This window comes from Schistocerca americana, chromosome X (assembly GCF_021461395.2).
Source record: "Schistocerca americana isolate TAMUIC-IGC-003095 chromosome X, iqSchAmer2.1, whole genome shotgun sequence".
In the NCBI taxonomy this organism is placed as follows: domain Eukaryota; kingdom Metazoa; phylum Arthropoda; class Insecta; order Orthoptera; family Acrididae; genus Schistocerca; species Schistocerca americana.
In genome coordinates, this window is record NC_060130.1 from 314,788,140 (window position 1) to 314,807,977 (window position 19,838).

The window sequence follows — 19,838 nt, forward strand, 5'->3', positions numbered from 1 at the left end:
AACGCTACCGCGCGACCACGAGCTGCGGACTGAGACAGTTTAGGAAGAAATGGAGACTGTAGCGGGTTCGTCTATGCACGGGGAAGTCAGCGCTCGTGCAGTCGCACGTCGCACCGGCATTCCATACACTACTGTTTGGTTGGCACTTAGGCGTACCCTCCGATGCTATCCGTACAAAATCCATCGGCCTCATGAACTGTTACCTGGCGATTTAGTGAAATGCGTGATTCTGGTTTTGTAACTGCTACCGTGACGGGTGAGAGGTACGCCGATATGTTACAGAATCGCATCATCCCCAGCCTGGCTGATAAACACCTGCTGGAACGTACGATGTTTGGTGATGATCGTGCGCTCAGCCGCCACTTTCATCATGCTTGGCCTCCCGTGTCCGCAGACCTCAGTCCGTGCGATTATTGGCTTTGGGGTTACCTGAAGTCGCAAGTGTATCGTGATCGACTGACATCTCTAGGGATACTGAAAGACAACATCCGACGCCAATGCCTCACCATAACTCCGGACATGCTTTACAGTGCTGTTCACAACATTATTCCTCGAATACAGCTATTGTTGAGGAATGATGGTGGACATATTGAGCATTTCCTGTCTTACTTTGTTATGCTAATTATTGCTATTCTGATCAGATGAAGCGCCATCTGTCGCACATTTGTTCAACTTTTGCATTTTTTTGGTTCTAATAAAACCCCATGTCATTCCAAGCATGTGTGTCAATTTGTACCTCTCTATCTAGACTATTCCGTGATTTATTCAGTTTTCAAACTTATACTGACTTTTTGATCACTCGGTATGTACTCATACATTAAACATTAATGAAATTTGACAAGCAAGACAACCCCAACTGAACCACCGGGTGAACGTAAGTAAAAGTACCAACAGTTTGTCAAGCGACTTTAGCTAATTCGCGAATTTTCACAGTCGACTAGTATCCACAATTTGAAATATTTAAAGTTCTGAGCAACACACACGATATAAATCAGCAAAGTCTGAAAAACTACTGAATAGAGTCCAAACGGCGACTCGACAGCGATCTTTTCACTTGTGCTAAGGGTATACACGCGAAAAATCTTAAGTTCCAACTGAAATACGCAGCCGATTCACCGTGCAGAGTAAAGTAGCTCCTGCTTGTGGTGTGGACAGAAACTGAGTGCTTCCACCAGCATTAGGCCGGCCCTTAAAAACCTTTGTGCTTAATTTTCCGAGACTGCCAGTCATTAGGCACTGAATTTACGCCAGAACAAAACTAAGTGTTAAAATTACCAAATATGCAGCAACCACTCTCAAAATCACGTTTTATTTATTCACTTTTGCACATTGATTTCAACTGATTAACAGCCATCATCGGTGCTACAAATACAAGAATAAAAATAAATAATAACAGTGACCAAGTGAATAAATGTACATAAAGCAACGTAAACCTATTAAATGTATATAGACGCATTAAATCATTTAAAATGAACATACAAATTTAACTTTCAACCAATATGTGCCCTGAGTAGTAATACTGTCTTAAGCAGAGGTCAAACATAAAGCGGTACATCGAGAATTGACTGACAACGAGAAACCGTAAGGGGGCGCTGCAAAGCAAACCCGCCCTCTATGCGGAAAGACAAGCTAAAATAAAAATGAGAAGTAGAAGAAAGAGGTATGACATACGAAATATGACTGACTGATCACCCTGCTTTTACGTTAGTTTCAGGGCAGAAACTGTATGCATTACTTTTTTTTTGTTACAGTTCATCTGCTCATCTGTCCGCTGAATGCCACGCGCTAATATTATTGACTATTCCGTAGCCACATCATTTATGTGACGTTCCACGTCTTTCATTATAAAACCTGTCATCTGCAAAGAGAAAAATTTTTGAGTCTTCTGTTATGTATAGTGGCATATCATTGATATGTATCATATCATTGATATGTATCAACGAAAGCAACGGATTCAGAACGTAATTGTGTGGTACCCTTCCCGCTCTTTTGCATTACTTCAGTCAGATTGAAACATTTTCCCTGTTTCTTGACACTAGAGGACAACTTTCTACTTCCTACTTTGTGTTTGCGTAGCAAAAAGTAATCCATCAAATAATAATACAAACTAACAAAGATGTACTGAGCTCACCGGACAAAATATTAGTTATTCTAGTGCGCACGTACAGGTGAATCATTAAGCCTTTACAGATGACGCGATGATCGAGTCACGTGTTGAAGTACGAGAGCCTTTTGCTATGTGAGCATAAGGAAGTAGCGATTAGTGAGACATTTATGTTTCAAGCCGACATTGTACGTAAACATGGATAACTGGTTCAAAATGGTTCAAATGGCTCTGAGCACTATGGGACTCAACTGCTGAGGTCATTAGTCCCCTAGAACTTAGAACTAGTTAAACCAAACTAACCTAAGGACATCACAAACATCCATGCCCGAGGCAGGATTCGAACCTGCGACCGTAGCGGTCTTGCGGTTCCAGACTGCAGCGCCTTTAACCGCACGGCCACTTCGGCCGGCCATGGATAACTGTAAAGAGGTAACAGAGTGGCAAAAAGGGGCAATCCCATTTGGCCGTGCCCGTCGCCATACCTCCAACAAAAAAGTTGCTAGATTTATTTGTGTTTTTCGGTGGATTGTTCAACATATCTACAAGCAGTGGCCACAAAAAAAAGACGTCAGAATTGTGGTCGGAAACAGATCCTTACTGAGAGGGACCAGAGACGTGTTTCACGGCTTGTGGATGAAAATCGCTTCCAAACCCGTCAGGAATTGCTGCGGGCAGTGAATGAAAGTCCACCTGCATCTGTTAGCTAGACAATATTGCGACGGGACCGCATGCAATTAACATTTGGCGTCGGTCGCCTCGCAAGAGGCCATTGATAGCACAGGTACATAAAGATGCGCGTCTTCAATGTGCTAGAAATCATCTAACGTGGACAGTAGCTGACTGGCGTAACGTGAAGTCGTCTATTTCAAATGACTTACGTCGTCGAGTGCACAGAAGAGCAAATGAAGCATTTCATCCCAAATGCGTGCAAGGTCAAGTTGAAGCTGGAGGTGGTTCTGTAATAAATTGGGAGTGTTTTTCTTATCATATGTTGGACCCGCTCACTGAGGTGACCACTGACATGAACATGCATGTTTAAACATTCTAAATGATTAAGTGTTGCCTTTCAGCCAACATCTCCGTGATGAGTATGCTACTGATGCCCCTAGTTTTCCAGACGACAATAGCAGAGTTCATCGGGCTGGAAGAATATGTGACCCGGTTTGTAAACACTTCCCTATTCCATTACATCTCGATTGGCATGCAAAATCACCTGACTTGAACCCTATAGAAAATCTGTGGGGCGTGTTAGAACGGCGGGTAAAATCCCCACATGAGCATCCCTGCAATTTGATGGAACTGCGCGATCAATTTCTAAGCGAGTGGCTTGACCTGAATGCGACGTACCGACACAATCTTATAGACTCACTTCCTGAGTCCAGGTGGTTATCAAGTCAGGGACGAAATTACACGCTATTAAATGATACTTTTAATGAGGTCTCTAGGGCTGACTAACTTTTGGTCCGGTCAGCTTACTAAGCGACCATAAAGAAAAGACATTATCCTCGAACTCTAAATCAGATATTCAACTATAGTTTATGTAGGTTTCTGGCGTTTATTGAGAAGTAATATGCACTATCAGTCTTCGTAAGTGAGCTAGCGCACTTATCAGTTGAAGTGGTGTGGTATTTCACGCTCAGAAATACAACATTGGGGTGTTGGTGACGCGGTGGTATGAATGGAAGCACGCATACAGAGATTACGCAAGGGCGCAGGTTACGTGTCAGTGGTGTAGCCTTGTCACACGGCGGCGTTCCCACGGCACTCTCCTTATATAAAGCGTTCCAGCAATTGCGCAACACCCCGCGGTCAAGATCACGGCCAGTCAACAGCTGTTCTGTCAAGACCACGTGGTCTCTTTCAACAGGCACTCTGAACAGCCCTTGCCGTAAGATTTCGTTGCGAGGTATGATTTGCGTTTTCCTGGTGCGAAAAGATTACTCCCTATAGTACGAGTATCTTGACATTAACAGATTAGCGCACTGGACAAAAAATTAGACACCCCCAGAAGACTTCACCCTAATACCGTGTAACAGGGCCTCTAACTTTGATGACCTTAATTCGACGAGGAAGAAGGTGCACAATTTTCTTCATGTATGCCATATGCAGCTGAAGGCCCGTATCCCCTAAAGCTACCAAACTGTGCCGAAGTTGACCGCTACGTCTCATCCGTTGTTCCAATTAGACATTTTCTATGGGATAAGATCGGATGACTGAGCAGGCCAGTCGAGATGCACTAGGGTTCCTGAGAGTTTCTAAAACCAGGAGCGTATTCGGACAGCCACGTTAAAGCAGCTGTTGTCATGTTGAGGGACGGAATTGTCTACAACGTATAAATCGTGAAGAAATAGAAGAAAGGGCAACATTTTCTCACAGATAATGTTGGAATAAACATCGTGGTTCATGTTCACGGTAATATAAACGAGTGAGCTCAAGTGATAAGACGACGAATACCTCCAAAATCTCACGGAACCATCACTGGCCGGAACTAAGCCGTTCACACACTGTGGCTAAAATTCCTTATTGGCCTGTCGGAGCACTCGACGCCTTGCATCATTTGAAAAAGAGGCAAAATCATGACTCATAGGATCTCACTGTACGCTTCCAGTTAGCCACTGACCATTTTCTGTGTTTTTTAGCCATTACGTGCGCCAGAGATAACGGCCTTATACAAGGTATCTCACTTCAAATGTCCATAGTATGCATTTCCTTTCACCGTGTTCGCTCTGAAACTATAAGGGGCGATCGGAAAGTTTCCGTATGAGTACGTTGCTACAGCGTACATGCAACGCAGCACGACTCCGCTGCGGGTACGTAAGAACCGATATGTATGCAGGACTTGTGTAGCATTTGTGTCTTTCCGACGTGCGTGCTGTAAATGCAGAAACGTGAACTATGGCAGCATTATTACAAAATGCGTCCAAGAGGACCAACGTGCTGTTATTTTTCTCTTGGCTGCCAAAGCGAAAACATCAGTACACATAATCGGAGAATTAAGGCGAAACGTGTGTGAAAACAGTGACAAGGAATGCTGTTGCTTCACGATAGCGCACGTCCCCAATTTCGCAAATGTCGTAACGCAGAAGTTACGCTAGTTCAAGTGGCAGACACACGAGGACCCGCCCTGTAGTCTTCATCTCTCCCCATGCGATTATCACGCCTTCGATCCCGTAAAAATGAAGGCCTTATAGGGTCGACGATTCCTGTCGGACGATGTGTAGCAGGCAGTTACGGAGGCCTTTACGTAGCAGGATCGGTGTTTTATATGACGTATCTTCATACCTGGTGCGTCGGTGGGATGATTGCCTCAGTGCTCACGGCGATTTTGCCTGATTGCAATAGCGATTCTGGACTGTACGGCCTTCCAACGGAAGCTTCTTCATTGCTCCTTGTGGGTGAGATAGACTTGCGTTTATTGACGGTAGCATCTGCTGTCGGATCTGAAGCCGACTGTTATAGACAGGGCGCGAAGCTTGTCTGTGGTGCTTGTTGGTTAGGATCTTTCTTTTCGATTATCCTTCTTACGCCTTGTTCCATGATTACGAGTGGTGCACCATTCCTTGTAAACAAGTCGAACAGTCGATGTTGATGTACCAACAAATCGTGCAGTTTTATTCACGGTGTGGCCGTAGTTAAATCCAATCAGTATAGTTCCTTTCTGCTATTCATGAAGCTCACATACGAGTATGCATTGCACTTAATTGCGATGACTTAGATCTGTAGAGGACGGTCACGTGACGGCCTGGCACCAGTTCAACACATGTACCGCTCCAAAGCAGCAATTGCGCTCTTTTAAGAGGTGTGGTGAGATGACATTTTCAGTTAAGTCATTGCATTTTTCTGTGTAATACGAGGTATGTCCACAAAAGTAGTTCCATTTGGTTTTATAAAACAAACGTGTACAGATACAGAAAAAATATTTGTTGTACAAAAATCTACAACTTTTAAACTACTTTTCTACATAGCTTCGAAATTTTGCAGGCACTTGTCATAGCGTGGCACAAGTTTTTGTATGCCTTCTTCATAGAAGGTTGCCGCCTGTGTATTCAACCATGTGGTAAACATGTTCTTTCAGCTCGTCATCATCGTTGAAGTGTTGACCACCAAGGACAGATTTTAGGCGTAAGAAGAGAAAAGTCGCTAGGAGCGAGGTCCGGGCTGTACGGAGGATGATCAAACGCGTCCCAGTGAAATTCCCGTAAGATTTGTTTGGTCACATTCGCCGTGTGAGGTCGGGCATTATTGTGGGAAAAAACAACACCTTTTGACAGTAATCCTCGGTGCTTTTTCTGTATTGGTTCAAATGGCTCTGAGCACTATGGGACTTAACATCTGAGGTAGCGCCTAGAACCGCTCGGCCACCCCGGCCGGCACCATTGAATCACTCGTAGCATTTTGTCCGTAAACCTCGCACATTTGCCGATGAATTTCCTTTGTTTTAACTTTCTTCGCATTTAGAAAACGAATCACAGATCTGATTTCACACGCGGCGGCATTTTCAATTACGGCTGATATTATAAAGAAGCACTACGAAGCACACGCCGGCAGCAGCGATCTGAAAGTGGCGTACATGTCTTCTCCTTGAGTCAGCTTAACTGCCGCGCATGCTCGGAACTGCGATCTTAGTGCTGCCCCGGATAGAAATAGAAACGGAACTTACTTTGTGGCCGGCCGGTGTGGCCGAGCGTTTCTAGGCACTTCAGTCTGGAACCGCGCGACCGCTACGGTCGCAGGTTGGAATCCTGCCTCGGGCGTGGATGTGTGTGATGTCCTTAGGTTAGTTAGGTTTAAGTAGTTCTAAGTTCTAGTGGACTGATGACCTCAGGTGTTATGTCCCATAGTGCTCAGGGCCTTACTTTGTGACGACCCTCATATTTTGACTGGTACTCTGCCCCAGCACTGCCATCAGGCTGTGAGATTTGTTGTTACTGATGACGCATGCCTGGGGAGAACTGGCGGCAGTTTCATTCCAGCTCATCAACGTAACAATATTTCAAATTTAAATACAGATTCTTACAGTTAAAACTGTTAGAGTAAATTGGAATTAAAGGTAACTTAGCCTAATGAAATTTTTTTTAATACAACGCTTAGGATGAATTTGTTAATGATACTGCATCTTAGGTGACGATGAAGCTTCTAGCAGTCAGACAGGGTGACGCTGAAGAGTGGAAAAACACTGAACTTGCCGCAATCCGGTTATCCAAAGGGAGGTTCTCTATGATTTCACTTAAGATGAATGCCGGAATGGTTCCTCTGTATGGGCACGTCCAACTTTCTTCCCCATCCTTCCTTTAGCGCAGCTTGTACTTCACATTGTCGATAGGAAGCTAAATCTTTTTGTTCCTTCCTTTCACCAAATAAGCGACACCTATTATTCCTCCAGAGCAGGGCTGGCCACGAAGCTGCTCACGACCCGCTTGTGACTGTCTAGTGCGGCACTAATCGATTTGTCAGTGTTGTACACTATCACCCTTTTCATTTACATCTGTGTCCATATTGAGCAAGGCACCATGCAGTGCATGGCGGAGGGTACCTCGTAGCACTGCTGCTCATTCACTTTCCTGTTACGCTCGTAATAGAAGCGAGGGAAAAACGACTGTCTAAATGCTTCCACACAAATCTTGTCTTCGCTGTCCTTACATTTACATTTAGCTCTACATGCCTACTTTGCAGTTCACATTTATGTGCCTTCCAGAGGGTTCATCGAACCACTTTCTCACTATTTATCTGCCTTTCCACTCTCTCTCGAACAGCGTGTGGGAAAAACGAACAGTTAAATCTTCCCGCGAGAGCTCCACATTTCTTTCATGATCATTTCTCACTGTGTGAGTGAGTGTCAACAGAATATTTCCAGATCCGGAGGAAAACGTTGGAGATTGAAATTACGTGAGAAAATCTTGCCGCAACGAGAAAACACAAACGAGCTGTCCTTTTTGGACTTTTTTGATGTCCTCCGTCAATCCTGTCTGGTAAGGATCCCATATTGCACAGCAAACTTCTAAGAGCGGACGGAAAAGCGTAGTGAGACCGCCGGCCGCGGTGGTCTAGCGGTTCTAGGCGTTCAGTCCGGAAACGCGCGACTGCTACGGTCGCAGGTTCGAATCCTGCCTCGGGCATGGATGTGTGTGATGTCCTTAGGTTAGTTAGGTTTAAGTAGTTCTAAGTTCTAGGGGACTGATGACCACAGTAGTTAAGTCCCATAGTGCTCAGAGCCATTAGAACCATTGTTTTCGTAGTGAGACCCGGTCTATTTAATGAATTTGTTACATCTTCTATGCGTTCTGCCAGTAAAACGCAGTCTTTGGTTCGCCTTCCCCACAGCATTACCTATGCGATATTTCCAATTTACACAAGATGTGTGAGGTGGCAGTAGGATCGTTTGCAGCCTGTCACAGATGATGGTTCTCTAAACTTTCTCAATTGTGTTTCGTAAAAAAACCTCGTCTTACCTCGATGGATTACCATTTGAGTTCGCGGAGTATTTCCGTAATTCTCGGATGTTGATGGAACCTACTGCTAACGATTCTACCAGCACGCCTCTTAACGCATTCGATATCTTTCTTTAATCCTACCTGGTGGAGTCCCAAACACTAACGATACTCAAGAATGGATGACGCAAGGATTCTGTTCACGGTTTCTCTTATTGATGAGCTACACTTCTCTATTACTCGCTCAATAAACCGAAGTCGACCATTCACTTTCCCTACTACTAACCTTACGTGTTCGTTCTATTGCATGTGTCTTTCCAACATTATGGCCAGATATTTAATCGATGTGTATGGAGCAAGCAGCGCACCACTAACATCGTAATCGAACTTTACAGGATTGTTTGTCCAACTCATCTGCATTAACTTACTTTTTTTTTCATGGCTAGAGCAAGTTGCCATTCATTACGCCAAATAGAAGTTCCGTCCGAGTCAGACTTTCTCGTCCTACAGTCACTCAACGATGACATTTTGTCATCACTACAGCGTCATCAACCAACGGTTCCAGATTGTTGCACACCGTATCCGTCGGATCGTTTATGTATATGGGGAACAAGAGCGGTCCTATGACATCACTGGGGCACTCCTGACGATATTTTGTTTCCAGTGAACACTCCAGGACGACGCACTCGGTTCGGTTACTTTAAAAGGCTTCGCAGAAAACCGTGCGAGAAAAGGACAAGTTGATTTTCACACGAGCTATAGTTTACAAAGCCGCATTGATTAATAGATAGAATCCTTTCTCTCTCAAGGAGTTCAGTTATGCGCCGACTTATAAAATACTCTTGATTTCTGTAGCAAACCACGTTAAAGATAATGGTCTCTATTTCTGCTGGTCCGTTCTATTTCCTTGCTTTTATATGGGAGTTACCTCCGCTTTTTGTTCAGTTGTGTGTGAAATCCTATGGGACTTAACTGCTAAGGTCATCAGTCCCTAAGCTTACACACTACTTAACCTAAATTATCCTAGGGACAAACACACACACTCATGCCCGAGGGAGGACTCGAACCTCCGCCGGGACCAGCCGCACAGTCCACGTCTGCAGCGCCTCCGCTTTTTTTCAGTCGCTTGGGGCTTTCCGCTGGGGGGAGAGATTCACGGCAGATACATACTGAGAAAGGGGCCAACGCCCAAGAGTAATCTCTTTAAAAACAGAATTGTGATTTCGTTTGGACCTGGCGACTAATTTGTTTTCAATTCTTTTAGCTGCCCCTTTTTCTTTTCTTTTCTTTTTTTTGTTTTTTTTTTGTATTTTTTGGGATGCCTATCTCTATGTCCTTGGAACGGGTGTCCATGCGGCGGTCAAACGTGATATGTCTATAATGATGACGAATGATATTTGTCGTGTTTATACGCTGTACACGGTAGACGTTTTGATTATCCCCAGGTGACGCTGATACTTACAGATTATCAACTACTTCCGCACAAACACGAAACAGACATACAGTCTATATTCTTCATAGAAAAAAGTGCAATAATGCGCTTCCTGATGTACGAGTATCTTCATATTGCTTAGTGAGATGGTTTTCAGTAGGCAGTCTTCTAGATAGAGTTTTCCATTTACTGGATCCAGTCAAGCAATTTCAGCAAGAAAAAGGAAAATCTTTCACCCTGCTTGATGACAGGCATTGATTGTTACATATTACTTTCATTACAGATGCTGCTCAGCATTTACAAAGAAATTGGGAAACTAATTTTTTATTTACTGTAGAGTTTGCTTAGCTTTCGTAACAAATTAAGACTGTTTTGTAAGATGGTTGAGATTAAAGTTTTCGCTCAATTTTAAATGTGAGATGAACATTGCTGAAACCATTCTGAAATTGAGGTGGACATGGAAGATTATTTATGTAAAGTGTCTGTCGTCGCTAAATAACTAAACGGCAGATTCATTGATTTAAAGACACTTGAACCTTCGTACACATTCCTGGAAAGATAATTTGCTATTGATGTTGTGGAATGTAGCTGCCCAGATTCACCACCAATTGTAAAGGACTCAGCAGATGTAGGGTTAGAACTTCTTGGACTGCAAGAGGGCCAAGGACTGAAACAGCGTGATTTTTAAAGTACTGAGTTTTGAAAGAAGGTTCCAGAAGAAAAATACTCCACTAGCAAAGGACTGTGCCAAGAGACCTCAACTGTTGGGACCACTTTTAGGTGGGTCACTGTACTCATCACTCAAGTTAATGAAATCAAGATAACTTATGAACATCTAAGTGAACTTGTACGAACTGCGATCACCAGTTGTCAGCCAGATTTCAAACAACTGGAGCAAAAAGTAACATTCGAAAAAGCATACCACAAAACTAAGTGCTTATCTTTTGTTGTGAAATGAAACGTTGTTCAGTGATGTTAATTATAAAGTAAAGGAAGTTTCTTTCTTAATGAAGTAAAATATTTATTCATTAATGTTAACTATTGGCCTCTAAAGAACACCTTCTACAGTGCAACACACGATTACCAAGCGAATGAAGCTGATCGTCCAGTGTTAAGCATACCCGTCAATAATTCCTAGCACAGGAATCCAAAACGTTGTCCAGTTGAACAGCCAGGTCTCGAAAGTACAGTGTAGGTGAGGTAGAGACTTTGTCACAGTATGATTCGCAATGTCTTGCAGCGAGCCAGTGGCCGGATTATGTCTCCAGCTTGATGTCAGCAGCCAGTCCCAAGCGACAGCCCGGTTGTACCTGTTACCTGTCGCTGGAGGAGTCGTTGATAGCCGACATCGCAGGGTATCGACCATACAGCCAGATGCCAGAGATATAGCGACCACTGTACTGGCAGGGAGGAGATGTAGTTGGGCAAGCCAGCTACAGGTTCGCTGTCTATCTCGACATATGGTGCCGCTGTTCCTTCTGATTACGGCTCGTGAAGCTGATACTGAAGTCGGCTGGAGCTGACGTTCTTCACTCCACGTACATTTTGGAAGTCAGTGTTTCTGGAGGTGGAAGAGGATGCCATTCCACGGGGGACTAGCTCTGAGAGGGCTGAAACTGCGTACGTGGCTCTACCAGGCGTCTGAAGTTGTAGCGAGTCAGCCCTGGTAAATGGCGATAGTTGTTTCGAGTTGGAAGCGACTAAGCGTGGGCGCAGCTGTATGGTGTGTCATGCCAGCATGGCGCCAGTGGCATCTACTGTGGACATTTGTCGTCACTAGGTGGCTCAGATGACACCTGATTCACTGGCGAATATTTTCTGCATGGTGCTTATTGTCTCACTTGCTACGTTATTTGACATTCGAACTACATTAGGAAACTTGAATAATGAGTCAATAACGATGAGCGACATCTGTCTGAGGAAGGGGATCAGTTCCGACAGCGCTGAACCTGGGTTCATGGACGCCCATGTGCGCTTAACCGTTGTCCAGACGTAGGCTATTGCGGGGGATCATTACAAAGGAAGTGGGAAACTTATCTTTGATTAGTGTAGAGTGTGTTTAGCTTTCTTAACAAATTAAGAGTGTGTGACACCAGCGACTTCATGTGTGTCATCTGCCAGTGACCATTATGCAGAAGATTTACAATAAACTAACGCTGTGGCGGCGGGATGATTTCCCGCATCCATAGCCGCTCCATTTCACCACCAGAATTTCCTGTACCCCTTGGATCATGTTTCTTAGGAGATATATGTGCGGAGTGAGATGGCAAGCGTTCTGGTCACCCTTAGCGAACAGATTTTCTAACTTATTTGAGTATACGGTCGTCAGCTATATCCTTGGTGATTATGGATGCGGTTAGTGGCTTCGTGAAGTGTCGTCTGGCTCGAAGGGCAGAATTAAATTTGGGTTTAGATCCCACAGGCAGTCTGGACAGGGCATCGATGTTAGCACGTCGTGCTGCCAGTCCATTGTGGAGCGAACAATTGTGACTGCTGAGGCAGAGTGCCCAGCATTGTAGGCGTTATGCTGTTTTTAAAGTTGCGTAAGTCAATCGGTGAAAAAGAAATCCTTATAGGATCACTTTGTTGCCCGTCCGTCTATCTGTCTGTTCTACCGTTGGGACAATCTTTTTCTCAGAACAAGTATAGGAATCATGTTGAAATTTATGCTACATACTAAGGTCTGAGGTTTCTTGGTGGTGTGGAGGCTTTAAGATTCTAAGTCAGTGCAATCAAAAGGTGTCACATATTTTGAGCCATGAAATTTGACAAGAAGCGAGACTTTGCACTACAAGTAAAGGTAAAATTTCAGAAAATTAATAATTTGTAATTATATTACGTAAAAATTAATATTCGCCATTTGTTGGCCGTCTATCTGTCCGTCCACCTGTGACCCCTTTTGCTCAGGAATGGATAGAGGTATCAAGTTGTATCTTATATCAAATAATAAGGCCTACGGTCACTTGGCGGTGGAAATCGAAGTCAGTGCGATCAAAAGCTACGGCCGTCTGTAAAGACCCCATTTTCTCAGGAATGGGTAGAGGTTAAGTTTTTCAGAACAACCGCAAGTCACACTCAGTCGGTTTTATTGGCGAATTTCGCTCTATAATATTACAAGAGCATCACCAGAAACTGTAATTTAAACTGTAAATTCAAGTGATTCTGATTATTGTCTTGTAACATAGTAGAGCGAAACCTGTCGATAAAACCTACTGCGTGCGACTTGTGGCTGTCTTGAAAAACTCGATTTCAACAGTCGCGGTTTCCCCTAATGGCAATTCCTGCGCTCTCTACACGGGTGTAGGTATCAAGTTGAAATTTGTGTCAAATGTTAAGGTCTGCGATCATTTGGCGGTGTAAATAATTCAATGGGTTCTACTTTGAAGATGGTGAACACTAAACCGACATATTTGTAAGTACACAAATTTGCAGCATAGCTTCTAAGTCAATGCAACCACATATTTTGATACTCGCAAATTCGCTCATCAGAACCTATAGATGAACAATTTGCGTAGACGTCGAGTCTGGTCATGAAGTAGTGAGTTCTACAAGGACGAGGGAAATCCAGAAGACCCACAAATTTTACTATGACGTTTTACGCGATATTTACGGTGCCGCCCGACAAGCTCCCGCCGATAACAGACGTTCAATGCGTGAAAGCGAAACTGCTTTAGTTAAAACGGCAGCAAATAGAAAGGTTTAGAATGAGGTCAAAACCACACTCGTCGCTTCAATATGAAGCAGCCTCCGTCTACAACTTTATTCGGTTTCGAGCGCGATGTAACCGCGTGAGTAGTAGGGTAAAGATTATTTACAGGAGCCAAGGCAGTGTGGTATTGTGTTTATTCAAACAATTTTTGAAAGGATGTCACACTACTAACGTTGGTGGACATGTTCAAATGGCTCTGAGTACTATGGGACTCAACTGCTGAGGTCATTAGTCCCCTAGAACTTAGAACTAGTTAAACCTAACTAACCTAAGGACATCACAAACAGCCATGCCCGAGGCAGGATTCGAACCTGCGACCGTAGCGGTCTTGCGGTTCCAGACTGCAGCGCCTTTAACCGCCCGGCCACTTCGGCCGGCTTGGTGGACATGTCTATTTGTGCTTGCACTAGGAGTATATTGATTGATGACCACAAAGGAATTAAAACGGTATTCCAGTCACACATGGAGGAATAGTATAATGACACTTCCACTCACCACTAATTATATCTGAGAATCACTCATCTGAAATAGGTAATTACAAGTATGTTCGTCATTTTTTCTGTTTTCCGTGCTTTCCTTAGTTCCTCTAAATTCGTGGAGGTATGTACCGTCTATGCAACTAACTGAAGGCAGTTAGTTTAGCGCCATACGCGTTTCGCTTCTTTTATTTGGAAAGCATCATCAGTGGCCTGAAATAAATGTTTCCTTTTATACTTACAATAAACTTATTATGTGGTGGATATAATATGCTGCTATATTACACTTTGTCGTGTTTTTCTCTTGCTTTTTAGATTGAAAGCAACTTTTGTAGCACAAGTTCCGTATTGTGCATGTATCGTTCCGTGTAACACAGTAAACAGTAACATATGCCTCTCAACAACACGTACCTTAAATGAACTACACTCCTGGAAATGGAAAAAAGAACACATTGACACCGGTGTGTCAGACCCACCATACTTGCTCCGGACACTGCGAGAGGGCTGTACAAGCAATGATCACACGCACGGCACAGCGGACACACCAGGAACCGCGGTGTTGGCCGTCGAATGGCGCTAGCTGCGCAGCATTTGTGCACCGCCGCCGTCAGTGTCAGCCAGTTTGCCGTGGCATACGGAGCTCCATCGCAGTCTTTAACACTGGTAGCATGCTGCGACAGCGTGGACGTGAACCGTATGTGCAGTTGACGGACTTTGAGCGAGGGCGTATAGTGGGCTTGCGGGAGGCCGGGTGGACGTACCGCCGAATTGCTCAACACGTGGGGCGTGAGGTCTCCACAGTACATCGATGTTGTCGCCAGTGGTCGGCGGAAGGTGCACGTGCCCGTCGACCTGGGACCGGACCGCAGCGACGCACGGATGCACGCCAAGACCGTAGGATCCTACGCAGTGCCGTAGGGGACCGCACCGCCACTTCCCAGCAAATTAGGGACACTGTTGCTCCTGGGGTATCGGCGAGGACCATTCGCAACCGTCTCCATGAAGCTGGGCTACGGTCCCGCACACCGTTAGGCCGTCTTCCGCTCACGCCCCAACATCGTGCAGCCCGCCTCCAGTGGTGTCGCGACAGGCGTGAATGGAGGGACGAATGGAGACGTGTCGTCTTCAGCGATGAGAGTCGCTTCTGCCTTGGTGCCAATGATGGTCGTATGCGTGTTTGGCGCCGTGCAGGTGAGCGCCACAATCAGGACTGCATACGACCGAGGCACACAGGGCCAACACCCGGCACCATGGTGTGGGGAGCGATCTCCTACACTGGCCGTACACCACTGCTGATCGTCGAGGGGACACTGAATAGTGCACGGTACATCCAAACCGTCATCGAACCCATCGTTCTACCATTCCTAGACCGGCAAGGGAACTTGCTGTTCCAACAGGACAATGCACGTCCGCATGTATCCCGTGCCACCCAACGTGCTCTAGAAGGTGTAAGTCAACTACCCTGGCCAGCAAGATCTCCGGATCTGTCCCCCATTGAGCATGTTTGGGACTGGATGAAGCGTCGTCTCACGCGGTCTGCACGTCCAGCACGAACGCTGGTCCAACTGAGGCGCCAGGTGGAAATGGCATGGCAAGCCGTTCCACAGGACTACATCCAGCATCTCTACGATCGTCTCCATGGGAGAATAGCAGCCTGGATTGCTGCGAAAGGTGGATATACATTGTACTAGTGCCGACATTGTGCATGCTCTGTTGCCTGTGTCTATGTGCCTGTGGTTCTGTCAGTGTGATCATGTGATGTATCTGACCCCAGGAATGTGTCAATAAAGTTTCCCCTTCCTGGGACAATGAATTCACGGTGTTCTTATTTCAATTTCCAGGAGTGTAGATGTAGCAGTTTATAAAACCAATTACCGACACACTTGAAACCAGTAGCAATACTGAACAGGGAAAAGCTTGTAATGGTTCTGAATTTAAATCAGGAGATCTGCTAATGACCATAATCTATAACTTCATTGCTTAGTACAGGGTCTCTATTCCTGCACACTAACCAACTTGCGTTAGAATAGATAAGACAGTAGATAGTTCTTTCCTAAACTCGGTTTGACGCAACCAAACAGAATGCAAACCTAATTACACTGGCTCTGAAGGAGCCTTTGCATTGCTTTATTAATTAAAAAGCCTAGTACATGAGGACCCTTAAACTTTCATGGATTGAAGAACCATGCTCATTAACAAACCTACGCCAGTATGCATGAGAAATGGTAAGTATTGTTATGATTATTTATTAATTAAGTAAAGTGCAACAAACTATAACTCATTAAACAACAAATGTGATTTCGTAAGCAAAAGTATAATTGGCTGTGCAAATGAGAACACAACATTAAATTCGAGTTCAACCACTTTCTAATAATAAATAGGGACACTCGGAATTGAATTCACTAGGACAGGATACCTACCTAGGTTTATGACTTGGGATAAACACGGGTGTAAGAGTTTTTAGCAACACCACAATTATTATTATTATTATTATAAAATCAACCAAATTTCATAAATACTGCTCCACTTACAGAGTGCCAATTATAAAGAATTTAGGGGAAGGCTGATGGCACTGGTGTCGCAATTTGCAGTGGCTATTAACCTGGCGGCGATGCACTTATAGCAATACTGTTGGCCGCGCCTGTTACATATCTTTTTGGAGTCGAAATTATATTTTTATAAGGCCAAAAACGATGCCATGATAATGGTATCACCAAATGCAGCATCCGAGGCCCATACATTCTGCCCTTAAGATCTTCTGGCCCCAAAACTCCAGGAATATGAGCCGCAATTACCCGCTACTGCTAACGAGATGTTAACCACATTACTGCTCAGTCCAGACTCCTTACCAGTCACGAAGGACGAGTTTCCACTTGCGCGCCAACCACACCTTTTCCACTCCGCCAGGCTATTTCCGTAGCTGCGGGGCTTCCCCACATCTTTTACCTTCAACACTACGTTTCCTAACTATGGACCACGTCATTTACAGTACATTATATAACAATCATTTCCGTAGTTATTCACAAGCATAATTTAAACAACATCGTTGAAAAGTTTCACATAACTGAAACATGTATACATAGTCAAAGAATTTCCATGACAAATACAACATTATACATAAGCAATACTACAAATTGACACATAAATATCGATACAGAAACAAAACAATTCGAAAATAGGTGTTATAAGCGGACTACATGAGTATTGCGAACTGCAGCCGCGCCGGCTGCCTCGCATGTTCCTATGCGCGCAGGTCGGGAGAGAGGACCGCACACAGGGCTAGCTCGTGTGTCCCGCTAATCCCGCAACAAGATGTCAGGTGACAGCAACCCTGTGCGTGGCTGTGCTGACAGATAAGAGGTAGTGGGAATCACTACCTTTCTGCTGCTACAAACATCGAATGTGATGTGGTGCTCTGATTACAGTACTACGGATGGCGGTAGGAATAACATATCACAAAAAACATTGCTATTAGAAATCTAAACATTCCACGAAGTTCGCGGAAAACTCTGCCTAACATGTATACTGCGAACAGACTACAAAACACGCTCCCGCTAATAGCTCTGTCCAGACGCTCGGTAGCAGAAAAATAAACTACTGGCCATTAAAATTGCTACACCAAGAAGAAATGCAGATGATACGCGGGTATTCATTGGACAAATATATTATTCTAGAACTGACATGTCATTACATTTTCACGCAATTTGGGTGCATAGATCCTGAGAAATCAGTACCCAGAACAACCACCTTTGACCGTAATAACGGTCTTGATACGCCTGGGCATTGAGTCAAACAGAGCTTGGATGGCGTGTACAGGTACAGCTGCCCATACAGCTTCAACACGATACCACAGTTCATTAAGAGTAGTGACTGGCGTATTGTGACGAGCCAGTTGCTCGGCCACCATTGACCAGACGTTATCAATTGGTGAGAGATCTGGAGAATGTGCTGGCCAGGGCAGCAGTCGAACATTTTCTGTATCCAGAAAGGCCCGTGCAGGACCTGCAACATGCGGTCGTGCATTATCCCGCTGAAATGTAGGGTTTCGCAGGGATCGTATGAAGGGTAGAGCCACGGGTCGTAATACATCTGAAATGTAACGTCCACTGTTCAAAGCGCCGTCAATGCGAACAAGAGGTGACCGAGACGTGTAACCAATGGCACCCCATACCATCACGCCGGGTGATACGCCAGTATGGCGATGACGAATACACGCTTCCAATGTGCGTTCACCGTGATGTCGCCAAACACGGATGCGACCATCGTGATGCTGTAAACAGAACCTGGATTCATCCGAAAAAATGACGTTTTGCCATTAGTGCACCCAGGTTCGTCGTTGAGTACACCATCGCAGGCGCTCCTGTCTGTGATGCAGTGTCAAGGGTAACCGCAGCCATGGTCTCCAAGCTCATAGTCCATGCTGCTGCAAACGTCGTCGAACTGTTCGTACAGATGGTTGTTGTCTTGCAAACGTCCCCATCTATTGACTCAGGGATCGAGACGTGGCTGCACGATCCGTTACAGCCATGCGGATAAGATGCAGTTGGGATCTAGCACTGCGTTCCGTATTACCCACCAGAACCCATCGATTCCATATTCTGCTAACAGTCATTCGATCTCGACCAACGCGAGCAGCAATCGCGATAGGTTACAATCCGACCTTTATCAAAGTCGGAAACGTGATGGTACCCATTTCTTCTCCTTACACGAGGCATCACAACAACGTTTCACCAGGCAACGCCGGTCAACTGCTGTTTGTGTATGAGAAATCATTGGAAACTTTCCTCATGTCAGCACGCTGTAGGTGTCGCCACCGGCGCCAACTTTGTTGAAAAGCTAATCATTTGCATATCACAGCATCTTATTTCTGTCGGTTAAATTTCGCGTCTGTAGCACATGATCTTCGTGGTATAGCAATTTTAATGACCAATAGTGTAGCTCCCTTATAGCACTTCACTGAGACGATTGTGACAACACATCTGCTTTCCACAGTCTCTGGAGACCTTGTGCTCAGGCCCGCGGAGTGCTGGGCTCTGGATATCTTCTAAATAGTCCATTTTCACTACCCCTACTCACCCATATTGATTGACTAATTAATTAAATCAGTATCCTCTGTGTGGGACATTTTATCCTTGCTTATATTGGTAGGTATTAGGACTGTTATATTTGGTGGGAAACTGATTTCCAAACACAACCCTTCCCCCTCCAGGATTTTCCTTGCCTCCTGTTGCTCGATACTGGCACAGTTAGTTTGTTTCGTGGGAAATCCGTTGCGTTGGAGGTAGGTGAAAAGGGTAGTGACAATTTCAATTTTCAGTTCAATTGCGCTATGCCCTTAAACAATTTGCAGGTCATGGGATGGTGGTTTGACTGGAGTGTGCTCGCAGTACCACCATCAGAAACAATAAATGGATCAATCGGGAATATGACGTCGTGATTGGAAGTGATGTTGAATGAAACGACAGATGTAATTTCAAATTTCGGCGGAAATTTATGCCTTACTGTTGTGTAATTCCCGGCCACCTACGGGTCTGCTAAGCGTATTTTTTAAACCACTGTAAAATTCCCAACTTCATTGTCTCTGCTCTACCAGGAAGAAAAAAAATACAAGTCTACCTTTCTGGTGCAAGACAGAGCCCACTGGGATGTATAGAGAAGCACTCAGTGACACACACAGCAGCTGTCA

At 44.8% G+C, this 19,838-nt stretch overlaps 1 protein-coding gene across 1 annotated transcript in view; it reads left to right on the plus strand.

Annotated features, from left to right (window-relative positions):
* Positions 1-19,838, plus strand: part of LOC124555990 (organic cation transporter protein-like) — a 349,132-nt gene that overhangs the window by 191,003 nt on the left and 138,291 nt on the right. The gene's annotated exons all lie outside the window — the stretch shown is intronic.